We start from the raw sequence: 13,219 nt of genomic DNA on the forward strand, positions 1-13,219 counted from the left end.
TTGAAGGTCAGAAAGGACCATTCTGTCCATCTTCTTTGTAACACAAGCCCTAGAACATCACCGAGTGCTTCCTCCAGAAAACCTGCTACGTGGAACTGAGCCAGAGCACGACTTCTGGAAAGACATCTCCATGCATTAGAGCCAGCTGGTCAGAAAAAATCTTTCTTCTCCAGTGACGTGAAGTTAAAGGACACAGAGAAGAAGAAAACCTCGACTCGGGTTGTTACTGGAGCTGAAGCAGAGAGGCCAGGACAAACACGGCTAGGGCCCAGGACTGACTATCAGAAGATCTGCCGTTTTCTCTTCCTGGCTTTTTGACCATGAGCGAATCTCTTTGCTTCTGTGTGCCTCAGTTTCCACGACTATAAAATAAAACCACTCAAGATTATGTTTTTTTCTCTCCTGTTTTGCAAGGCGGGACACTTAGATACATTTGGGGCCTGTCTACGCTACCGGTCTAGAGTGTATTTGTAAGCTGATGACCCCCACATGTTGTTCAGAAGCTGTGGATGACACAAGCTCCCTACGTTTGTTCTGTGCTTAGCCCCGAGGGCACAGCTGGGCTGGGTGGCCTTTTCTCACTGTGCTGTGTGGAGCAGGTTCTGAGCACGAGGGATACGAAGGACTAATTCTTGAAAATAATTCAAGGAGTAATTCTTGAAAATAAATATCAAAGAATCCTAGAATATCAGGGTTGGAAGGGACCTCAGGAGGTCATCTAGTCCAACCCCCTGCTCAAAGCAGGACCAATCCCCAATTTTTGACCCAAATGGCCCCCTCAAGGATTGAAGCCACAACCCTGGGTTTAGCAGGCCAATGCTCAAACCACTGAGCTATCCCTCTCCCCAAACAGAACTGCAACCCAAATAAAAAATCACTGCTGCTGACATTGGTGGGTGATAAAATAGTAGCAGAGTGGTAATTAATGATGAGGAGAGGGCAGTGACACAGAGCAATCGGATCCCTTGAGAAGCTGGAGCCATTCAAAGAAAACAAGTTGGAAAAGAACCAAATGAAGGGTCCTATACCTACCAACAAAGCATGCAGGCCACACCTACAGAGTGGGGAAGTGTATCCAGGAAAGCACTGACTGTGAAGAGGATTTAGGGCCATGCTAGGCAAGCCATTCAACATGAGCACCCAGGGGGATGCTGTGGTGAACAGGGCTAAAGCCATCATTAGATGTATGAAAAGAGCAGTGAGGAGCATAGGGAGGTGACACACCATGGGGAAGACGGATCATGGAGTCCTGCATTCAGTTTTGGCGTCCACCTTTGAAAAAAGATTTGGAAATATTGGAGTTGGGGCAGCAAAAAGCAATGAAACGTTTTGTGGGCTGGAGAAAAATGCCTGTAAATGAGCTATTAAAAGAGCTCAGCCTGTTTAGATGATAAAAAAGATCGGGAGGTGACGTCATTGAAGTGTTGAAGTGACTTCATGGAGAGAAAATATCGGGTATGAAAGGGCTCATTAATCTAGCCGAGAAAAGCATAACAGTGGCTGGAAACTCAAAAGAGACCAATTCGTATTCCAAAGAGGGCACACATATTCAACCGTGAGGATGAATCACCAAAGGAACAAACTAGAAAGGGATGTGGTGGGAATTCCCCACCTCTTGATGTCTTCTAATGAAGACGAGATGCCTTTCTGGAACGTGTGTAGTCAAAAACTAGCTACTATGCTCTCCAGAAAGCATGTGATATGCAGGGGGTGAGATGACATGCTCTAATTGTCTCTTCTGTCCATAAAGTCTGCTCATGTATGAAAAACTGAGCGTAGCATGGGGAGAAGCCTCTGATGTTTTACTGTGTTCGGCTTGAGCCCCGAACAATGAACGCTCATTGCGTGGGGTGATCCAGGGGAAGCGGCTGAAACATCCAATGTGGCTGGACACGGGCAGGACATCAGCACTGCAAGGGAGGGGTGGGTGTGGCAGTGACATCACAAGGGCCTTTGGCAGGACCTCAGCCTATTGGACAAAGGTGGTGGGGAGGCGATGACCTCACAGAGAGATCTTGACATCAGCCAGGCAGGACAGGGGTGCAGGACAGGGGCAACCTCGGAGATCCCTGTGGCTTTGCTTCAGCACGTCTCCTTCTCGAGGTCTCTCCTGGAGGACTGAGAGAGCATTCACTTGCACGTTCGTGAGCGCAAGGAGGACCCTCTTCGGAGTTTTCTCTTTTTCTTGTAGTGGTTTTGCTCAAAAACAGACGTCCCTATAGAAAAGGTAAGAGCCTCGGAGAGGTTTGGAACCTGTTCAGTCTGATCTATCACGTGCCGGCTGATTTTTAGGAAAGTCAAAGCCTTGATTGTGGGGGCAGTATTTTATTTCCGACCTAGGACTTTGTCCCTTAGAATTACTGGGGACGTTGGGGTTTCTCCTTTTTGTTTTCCCTTTTCCTGTCTCTCCCTCTTTTCTCGTCTTCTTTTGCATCTTTGTCCCTTTCCCCTGCTTTCCTTTCACCACCAGGACTTGTCTGTGCATGTGGAGTTGGGGATGGAGGGGGGACGGGGGGGGGGTTGCATTCCAACTCTCATTGCGGGAGGCCCTCCCAAAGACATGTGGCTGGAATGGTGCTCTAAGAGTGACTCCCTCCGGTGGTGACCCGGGACATCTGGTGAGAACTCTCAGCTTTCTGCTTCTCAGAGTCTCAATGCTGATTGGGGGAGCTTGGGGCTATTGTGAGGGAGGAGGCTCAGGTCTTTGTTACCCTCTTTTAAGACCAAGGAAATAGGCTGTAACCAAACATGTATTTGATTGCTCTTTCCGCTTTTCTCCATTCATTGTCTTTGAGTAATTCACGATTCTCTCTCTAATGGGCTAGTTCTTCTAAAACACTTACTAAAGAATTAGGTTTTAATAAAGCCAAATGCAACCCCATAGCTCCAGTAACAAAGGAGTCAGGTGGCACCCTACAGAATGGGGGACAATCCGCTGGAAAGCATTGACCCTGAAAAGGATTTTGGGGCCATAGTGGACGAGCTACTCAACATGATCTGTCAGTGTGAAACTGTGTTAAAAAAGGTTAAAGCCATTCTTGGCTGGATAGAGTAGTGAGGATGGAAAGGGAAGTGAAAGAGCATTGGTGAGACTGATGTTGGAATGTTGAATCCAGTTCTTGTGTCCACATTTTGAATATTATGTTAAAACAATTGGAGAGGGTACAGAAAAGATTTGTAAGTGAGTGATGGGGATGATGCCTTCTAATGAGACATTGAAAAAGCTCAATCGGTTTAGTATATACAAAAGAAGAAGGAGAGGTGAGTTGCTTGACTTCATGGAGAGAAAATGTTGAGTGTAAATGGCTCTTTTTATGTAGCAGAGGCATGACAAGACCCCATGGATGGAAGCAGAAACCAGAAAAAGTATAATGACAATAAGACCCAGATTTGTAAGAGGGTGGTTCGTCATTGGCACAAAGAACCAAGAGAAATGATGGCTTCTCCATCTCTTGATCACTTTGAATAAAGACTAGATGCCTTTCTGGAAAACGCTGAGTAAAAGAAAAGCCCAGCTCTTCTGACATACAGGAGGCCTTAGGATATGCAGGGGATCAGATTAAATGCTCTAACGGTTCCTTCTGGCCATAAAGTCAACTAACTTGTGAAAACCTAATTGCGGCCTGGGGAAGAACCTCTGTGTTCGACTGTGTAGTCGGTGTCACCTCATGTCATAAATATAAAGGGAAGGGTAAACCCCTTTGAAATCCCTCCTGGCCAGGGGAAAGCTCCTCTCACCTGTAAAGGGTTAAGAAGCTAAAGGTAACCTCGCTGGCACCTGACCAAAATGACCAATGAGGAGACAAGATACTTTCAAAAGCTGGGAGGAGGGAGAGAAACAAAGGGTCTGTGTCTGTCTGTATGCTGGTCTTGGCCGGGGATAGACCAGGAATGGAGTCTTAGAACTTTTAGTAAGTAATCTAGCTAGGTATGTGTTAGATTATGATTTCTTTAAATGGCTGAGAAAAGAATTGTGCTGAATAGAATAACTATTTCTGACTGTGTATCTTTTTTGTAACTTAAGGTTTTGCCTAGAGGGGTTCTCTATGTTTTTGAATCTAATTACCCTGTAAGATATCGACCATCCTGATTTTACAGGGGGGATTTCTTTATTTCTATTTACTTCTATTTTTTATTAAAAGTCTTCTTGTAAAAAACTGAATGCTTTTTCATTGTTCTCAGATCCAAGGGTTTGGGTCTGTGGTCACCTATGCAAATTGGTGAGGCTTTTTATCCAACATTTCCCAGGAAAGGGGGGGTGTAAGTGTTGGGAGGATTGTTCATTGCTCTTAAGATCCAAGGGTCTGGGTCTGTAGTCACCTAGGCAAATTGGTGAGGCTTTTTACCAAACCTTGTCCAGGAAGTGGGGTGCAGGGTTTTGGGAAGTATTTTGGGGGGAAAGACGCGTCCAAACAGCTCTTCCCCAGTAACCAGTATTAGTTTGGTGGTGGTAGCGGCCAGTCCAAGGACAACGGGGGGAATATTTTATACCTTGGGGAAGTTTTGACCTAAGCTGGTAAAGATAAGCTTAGGAGGTTTTTTCATGCAGGTCCCCACATCTGTACCCTAGAGTTCAGAGTGGGGGAGGAACCTTGACACCTCACAAGGAAGAGTCATTGAGTGGGATGATCCAGGGGAAGCAGCTCAAACATCCAGTGTGGCTGGACAGGGGCAGGACATCAGCACTGCAAGGGAGGGGTGGGTGTGACATTGACATCACAAGGGCCTTTGGCACGACCTCAGCCTATTGGACAAAGGTGGCGGGGAGGCGATGATCTCACAGAGAGATCTTGACATCAGCCAGGCAGGACAGGGGTGCAGGACAGGGGCAACCTTGGAGATCCCTGTGGCTTTGCTTCAGCATGTCTCCTTCTTGAGGTCTCTCCTGGAGGACTGAGAGAGCATTCACTTTCACATTCGTGAGAGCAAGGAGGACCCTCTTCGGAGATTTCTCCTTTTTTTGTAGTGGTTTTACTCGAAAGCAGACGTCCCTATATAGAAGGTAAGAACCTCGGAGAGGTTTGGAACCTGTTCAGTCTGATCCATCAGGTGCCGGCTCATTTTTGGGAAAGGAAAACATTAGATTGTGGGGGCAGTATTTTATTTCCGACCTAGGACTTTGTCCCTTAGAATCACTGGGGACATTGGGGTTTCTCCTTTTTGTTTTCCCTTTTTCTCTGTCCCTCCTACTTTTCTCTTCTTGCTTCCTTTTTCCTTTTCCTCTGCTCTCCTCCCACCACCAGGAGCTCTGTGTGTGGAGCGGGGGCCGGACGGGGGGGGGGGGGGGTTGTGGAAGGCCCACACAGAGAGGTGAGACTGGAATAGTGCTCTGAGAGTGATCCCCTCGGTGGTAACCAGGGCCATTCTTTGGGCTATTTGTTGAGAACCCTTAGCCTCCCACCCCTCAAAGTCTCAACCTTGTTTGGCTGAGGAGGGGGCTATTGACAGGGAGGAAACTCTAGTCTTTGTTGTTCTCTTTTATGACCAAGCAAATAAGTCACAACCAGTTAAATGTTTGACCAATGTGGATGCTGCTCTCCATTCATTGTCTCGGAGCAGTTCGTGATCCTCTCCAACATTCCAATTCTTCTGAAATACTTGCTGAATAATTACTATGAACAATTGTTGGTCTGTAGCTCATTTGAGAGCAACTGCATCAGCTAAGACAAGTCCCTGCACCTTTCTCAGCCTTCGTTTCTCCTTCTGTCAAGGAGGAATAACAATCCTCTCCCATCTACCTCGCCATGGGTGGGTGATGGGGATCCACTGAAGAGTGTCACTCGGAGCAGTGCAGACTAGGGGGTGTCCGATCACACTGAGCCATAGCAGATTATGACCAAATATTCGATTTCATTTGCATTTTATTATTTTGAAATTGTGAAGAGCAGCAACTACTTAGCTCAGCCTGAAGCATCTCATCTAATGTTCTAGATCATAGTGTCTCCCCTTTGTGTACGACGAGACAGTTTAGTGCACTGTGACGGAGAGGAGATGCTCCTGTTTTGCAAACAAATATTTTTGCAGACAATTTTCATCCTACTTGTTATGATTTCAAGAAACAAAGTGGTTTCATCTGAATGGATTTTCTGACAGAAAACGGTTTCCATGAAAATGTTCACAACTTATTTCCTGGGCTCTGGAAGTGCTGGGATGTCAGGATCCTGCAGGCGCTGTCAGCTCCGCCCTAGGGCTGTGTTCTGCACCCCCCTGCTGCTGGCTGAGTTTCTCCCTCCCTTGGCAATAAGACAGACACTTGTTTTCACAGCCAGTCGATCACCCTCGTGTCATCACCCTGCCTGCTGGCTGGGCAGGGTAACTCCTGAGGTCACCACCCTCTCCAGCCTGCCTTGGGCTTGGGGAGTGAGGAGGAGGGTGAGGGACGTCTGCTGACCCTGAACATCCGCCATCCATCGGACCATCACTGAGAGCAAGTGAGTGGCATTCAGGTTCCTCGGTGGCTTCCCCTGTCTGTGTGGGGAGAGGCAAAAAGAGGGGGAGAGGGTATCTCCAAAGGGGGATTTCATTTGCAAACAGCCCCCAAGAGCCCCTCACTCTTAGACCGGGCAGGATCTTCTCCAGAGCCGTCTCCAGTGTGTTTGGAAAGGTTCCAGCAATGGGGCTCCCAGCCTTTCCCTTGTGGGACACTGTTCCCCAGGCTGAGAGTCTCTGAGCTGGGCCAGAGCCTGTGAGTGGCTGAACATGGAAATCAATGGGGAACAAGGAGGGCCCTGGTCTTCCTGTGCCTAGGGTCTTTGTGACTTTGACGTGGGGAATGGTTTCCCAGGAGAAGTCGGGACTCCTGGCTTCTCTTCCTTCTCTAGCCTGGGTGGGAGAGTGGCCTGGGATAAGAGGAGGGGGCTGCTTGTCCAGAGTAACCGATGGTCTTTGGGACTGACCCCATTGCTGGAAAAGGATGAGACTTCCTGGATATTGCAGCAGCAGGGATTACGAGGGGGAACGTTGGGAGCAGATCATGCAACGAACTCCTGCCCGTGTGTAGATGGAACTCCCTGAACTCCTGTGGGGGCAGAGGGGGCGGCTGTGGTTGGAGCAGGGAGGAGGAGGGCCGGAAAAGGGCCAGGAGTGAAAGGCTGCCTTGAGCCCAGACTCACCCCTGGTCCCCGCTCGGTTCCAGGATGGCCAGGCTCCTGCGGATGTTGCGGAGGAAGGCTCTGCAGGTGACTCCAGAGCCTGAGGGAAGCAGCTGCCGCCTTCCCGAGGGGCAGAGCAAGCCCTGCGTCCCCGCTGGCGGGGAAGCAGGTCCCGTCCAGGCCAGACGGCGGAAGTGCCCGGCCTTCTGGAAAAGGACCCCGGCTCCCGGCGCAGGCGCCGAGCTGGGAGCGGCCCCGACCAGGCCCTGGTGGAGCTGGCCCAGGCTGCGGTTTGGCATACAGGACCCAGCCCAGGAGGGGCGCCGGGCAGGGTGGCTCTGGGGCTGGTTGTGTGGGCAGCAGCGGCCCCAGGAGCCCAGCCCTCCTTCCCATCAGGAGGCATCTCCCTGCCCGCTCTCTGAGGACCTTCCAGCCCCCGCCGGCCAGGAGGTGGAAGGTCCCTGTCCCAGCACCGGCAGCTCAGCCTGGGACCGCGGCAGCACCTGGGCCTCTGGCAGCAGCCAGGCCGATGGAGGCCACTGCTTTGTGCCAGGTGAGGAGCCAGGCTGGGCTCCGGGAGGGCTGAGGACGGGATGTGAACACCCTGGGCCCAGACGCTCTCCCAGGGATCCGGGGGGGGGGGTCCCCAGCCCAGGTGTCTGGCCTGAGCCCCACGAACCCCACGGACAGCGGGGACACGGAAGCTCTGGGCTTCGGCAGCTGTTGGGGGCTGAAGGCATCCCTGAGAGGGAGTTTTGGGGCCCCATCTGCCCAGCGTGCCTGAGGTGGGAAGGGGGGTCTGGAATCCTGCTCTGCCCACCACGCCCCTGTCCTTCCCTCCCTGGTGCAGGGACCCCCCTGGATTCGGAGCAGGAGGAAGGGGTGGACGTGGCCAAAGATGAAGCTGTTCTCAAGGTCATCCGAGAGCAGCTCCAGTGCAGAGATAAGGTACAAATGTTCCCCACCTGGGCTGGAACCAAGATGGCCCTGTCCCTTCCCAGCATCCCCACCCCTGCCGAGGGTCTTGTCCCTCCTGATCCACCACCTCTAATGGGGCCCTTTTACATCCATGATGTGGGACCCCCAAGATGGGGGTGTTTGTCCCACAACAGCCGAGGTCGTCTCCCCCCACAGCCACTGTCCCGGTTCCTGATCCTGCTTGTGTAGGAGTGGGGGGGGATTTGGAGAATAGGCGGGTCCCCACAATCCCCCATTGAGGCCTGAGCCCTGGAGCTGGTGTGGGTGGGGCAGGAAGGTCCCTCGCTAACAGGTTCTCTCTCGCTATACCCCACTCCTGGTGGGTCCAGGATGAGGGGCAGCAGCTCCTGTTCCTTCAGGCCATCTACCCCGCATGTCTGGCTGCACAGGAGAGAGGGGAGGACACGCTGGAGCCGCGCTGCTGCAAGGCGGCTGTGGTGAAGAGGATCGTGGTGAGTGAGACACGCCATGCGGCAGCTGGCGGGAGGAGAGAGACATGGGATTGGCAGGGGTAGGGCCAGGCTCATGGGTGGGGGCTGGGTGGTGTTGGAGGGGGCAGCAGAGGGCAGGGATTGCTGGGGCTGAAGACTTGGGAGAAATTCTGAGATTGGTGGGTAGTGGGCAGGGGGGGAATTGTGGGGCTGGAGGGCAGCTGAGAGTTGGGGACAAGGAATCAGATGGTCCCAGCTCGGTCGTCGGGATGGGGCTGAATGGGGGCAGTTTTGACAGGGAGGAGGAGAGAAGGGGATTGGGAGTGAGCTGGGCAGGAATCCGGGAAGGGGGACAAGTTGGATGGGCAGGAAGGAATCGGGGGAGCGGGAGATGGTGGGGGATCCTGCTGGCCATGTGGGGCACTGGCTGTGTCATATCCCCACTGGGAGGTGTCAGTCGGGCCTGAATCTCACACGGTCCTTTGTCTCCTTCGTGTCTCACAGGAGCTCATCGAGGAGCTTCCCGATGACTCGTCACCCAGCGCCGTCCTCGCCCACTCCCTGGCTGCAGTGGGCTACCTCTGGTACTGAGACAGCCCCACCCCCCCACCCCGCCGGCTCCCCTCACCCCAGTGCTGCTCAGGCCCAAGGCTGGGAGTCACCGTCACTGTCCCGCCCAGGTCACCTCCCAAGAGTGGCGCCTCTGGCAGAGATGGTGGGGAGGGAAGGGTCACTCCCTCCTGGCGGGGCTCTTCTTTTCACTCCCATAACATGACAGGGGCCTTGGGGAGGGGCTCACTCCTGGGCTCAGATACAGGAGCGGCCGCAGGCTCCAGGGAACAGGAGCTACTCCTGTCCTGCCACTGTCTGTCTGGGAAGCCTTGGCCTTGTCATTCCCGAGCTCAGTGCCTCAGTTTCCATTCTCGCCAGCCTGTGCCTCTATCCCTGTGGCTTGGTGTCCGTGTTGGCCACAGTCTCACCCCCGTACTGCACAGTCTAATACCAGCTCCTCTCTCTTGCCAGCACCATGAAACCTGCCCTGGAGCCAGACCTAGAGACCCACCTCTTGCGAGCTGCCCTTCACTCCGTCTTCACCCTGGGCACGGAGAAGGACACCACCGACTTCCAGGTACATCCTCCTCCTCCATCCTCCTCCTCTTCCAGAGTGCTCCTTGGTCCTGCTCCCTTGATTCGCTGGAGCTCCAGATTTAGGAGTGGGGTAGCGGAGATGGAACAAGCTGCAGGGTTGGATCCTTCCCTCCAGCAGGGAAGAGATTACCCCTCTCTGGGGGATTTCTTTCTTTCTTTCTTTCTTTCTTTCTTTCTTTCTTTCTTCCATAAGCCGTGTTTTGCCCAGAAGCCCAGCCTCCATCCATAGCAACTTGGCTGTTTCATACTCTTCTGCCTACAAGGCCCTCTGCAGGGACCTGCTAAACTCATGGATCAAAGGTCCAGGGGTCATCAATTCTTGTGAATTGCCTGCAGTGGGATGTGAAGGAGAGAGGCCAGGAGATGTGTTTGGGAGTCTCCCCAGTGCTTCCCAGAGACCCCTCTTCCCATCCTGTGGCAGGTGTAGGCCCAGGTTCCCTAACTCTGACCCATGCTTTGCAGGCTCTGCATAAAGTCATCCCAGAGGTCCTGGATGCCATGCTGGGGAATCTGCTGGCAGAGTCTCCAGACACAGACAGGCTCCACTTCATCTTGGAGGTAAGCCCCGTTTTACCTGAACTCTTTGGGGGACTGGTAAGGAGAGAAGGGAAGATCCATTTTCTATTGTGTCCTCCTAGCTGGGTCCCCAGTGGGCCGTCCTTGGTTGGGGAGGTCAGTGCAATGCAGTGTCAGGTCCTTCCTCCTTGAGGGACAGAGGAAGGAGCTGGGACTTCAAGCCAGAGCTCTGCCTGGTTCTGCGGAGCACGAACCACAGGGCTCCTGGCTGTCTTGGGGAGTGAGAGTCTGAAAACCCACCCTTCCCCCACCCCTCCAACACACACACACACGCCATGAGATTTGGGAGATGGTTCTCAGAGAAGAGGCACATGCTCCTTCCTAGAGAAACAGGAGGACCCCAGGGAATCAGCCCTTCCCTCTGATCTGCTCTGATATTCCTGGGGGGATTGTGCTCTCAGTCACTCCCTACACCCCCCTAAGGATTTGCGTAGCAGGGAAGGGTGAGGGTTCAGTCTCCTTTCTGGTGAACTGTTCAGGAATCAGGAGTTCTGGGAGGAGGGGACCAGCCCCGACCCCCAACATTGTCCCAATCTAGAGAGATGCTGACAAGTTGTGACCTGCAAGGTACAAGCTGCGTCCTGTGGGAAAGAATCCCCTTCTAAAGCTCTGCCATCAAGGCCTCAGATATTCCCCCCTGCACAGAATGTCTCAAGCCCCTGGGGCTGGGGGCGTGGGGGGCTCATTTGCAAAGCAGGTGCAGCTGGCCATTGAATCTGACCTGCCTCCTTTCCCCACAGCATGTCAACTTCTGGGTCGTGTCCAGGGTGTCCCAGGAGCGAGCCAGGGCCATCAGGAGCAGCACAGCCCTGCTCAGATACACAGTCACCCTCCCTGTGTTTGACGTAAGTGACCTCCGACCCCAGCTTGCTGGCTCCAGGCGGAGGCGGGCTGGCTCCAGCGGGCTGCAGGATCTGCTGCTGCCGGGGCTGTGGCTTAGGAGGGTTCTTCATGAGGAGGCAGGGTCAGAGCAGGGACTTAGCTCGGCTTGAGTCAAGTTCTTCTGGTCCTGGTTCAGTGTTGTCCCTGGGCCTTTAAGGAGCCCATGCTCCACTCCTGCTTGGAATCCCAAAACAGCTCCGGGCTCCCTTGGCAGCAGAGCAAATGAAGGGTCGATCTCAAGCTCCTCTCCTGCAGCATCTCCTGCAGAGGGGCTAAGGGGAAGGAGCCCTCTGGCCCAGGGAGGACAGGGAGCTAACAGGAAAATGCTGATGGAGTCCCCTCTCCTCTCCCTTCCATTAGATCTCTGTTGAGTTTCCTAGGATGATGCACCATGTGGCCCAGCTGGCTCTATTTGTCAGTGAGCCAGACGAGGACATCAGCCGGCAGGCCAGGGAGGGGACTTACCGGCTCTACCAGCTGCTGCTCCGACAGAGGGGTAAGGAACCCAGCTGGGACACGGAACCCAATAGGGGACTGAGAGTGACCACAGGTGGATAATGGGACCCCAGACCATTTCTCTCATACTGACCCCAGCTGGAGGACAAGTCTCTCTCTGCCTCTGTTCTTCTCCACTCCACTGTGGAGCCACCAATGGGATTGGAAGGACACAGAAACTGCAACCAGAATGAGGAGAAAAGTCTCTCTCTCTCTCTCTCTCTCTCTCTCTCTCTTCCAGGCCTGACCATACATGACGCAGAAGATCTCTGGTGCTACGACTGGCACCAGGACAGAAGGCTCTTAGGCTACAAGAATACAGCCAGAGTGGGGGAGGTAAGGGCACTGTGCCAGGGCATGACACAGCCCGGGGAGTGGGGCTGGCTGGGTTCCCTGCAGTGGATGCCTCCTGGAGACAGGAGAAGAGCCCACTCCTTATTTCCAGTTCAGAGCTCCTCATCCAGCAACCAGTGGGACAGGCTGGTGCTAAAGGTCCCACATTGGAACCTCGCTAGTTGCCGTGATTTGAGTGTCTTAAATGGATGCATTGCTCCGTGGCATAAGGAGGATCCCTGGGTGGGTGAGTTAATATAGGATTATGGCTCTGGGTGTCTCTCTGCTCCTTGTCCCCCTGGCTGATCCCCAAGTGTCTGAGAGGAGAGCCCTGAGTCAGTCAGTCACGATTGCTTGATCAGACCCTTGTTTAATTCCCTGCACCCTGTAGAAGCAGAGAAAGGAGGTGGGCTTTGCCCAATTCCATTGCCGGTCAGGAAGCAGAATGCCCCAACCTGGGAACTGGGTAGGGGACATAGTGCGCTCCAGAGCCAATATGGACCACATGCGCCCCGCTCATGTCTCCAGACCTGGCCAGGGAATGGCAGAGTATCTGGACCTCAGCCACTGTTCCAAAGAAGCACATTGTCACTGACCCAAGTTGCGGCTACTTACTGCACAAGTAGAAAATCAAAGACACCCCCCCGGCCCCGTCTCACAACTGTGGTGAGAATATCCAAACCTTCGAACACACCGTAACACAGTGCCCCCAGACTGGAGTCAAAGCTGAAATGGGTGATTTCCACAACATCACAGAGGAGGCCTTGGAGTGGCTCCTGGATCGACAAGGGCATCGACAGAACGCTGCTCCACAGACGCCCCGTGAGAGAGACTGTGTGAGCTTGTCCCGCCTCCCACAAGCTGAATTGCTGCAGCGGAAGAACATCAGTCTCCGAGGAGCGTCTGGGATGGGGACTGGGCCATGAGTCTCCTTGTCCTTGTCAGGCTGCAGGTTGGATTCCCCTTGAAGAAACCAAGGAGCTGCAGAGGCCATTCCCAGCAACGAGAGAAATCACTAAGCTGGGGTGAAGAGACCTTTGGCTGTCAGCTCCAACCCCCTCGCCCCCCACAACACACACACACTCCTCTAGCCGCTGAGATGCAGGAGATCTCTCTGCTGGAAGCAACACAGGGTCCCCTGTCGTCTCTGTGCCCTGCACAGCAGAGTGGGCCTGCTCACACACATTAGAGATCCATTTCCAGCCCATCCTGGCCCCTGCCAGAAATTGCCCTCCCGAAAGAGCCACTGGACGCTTTGGTCCCTAAGCACCTGCGACCTTTTCA

The sequence above is a fragment of the Lepidochelys olivacea genome, assembly GCF_965140295.1.
Source record: "Lepidochelys olivacea isolate rLepOli2 genome assembly, chromosome: 14".
Lineage (NCBI taxonomy): Eukaryota > Metazoa > Chordata > Testudines > Cheloniidae > Lepidochelys > Lepidochelys olivacea.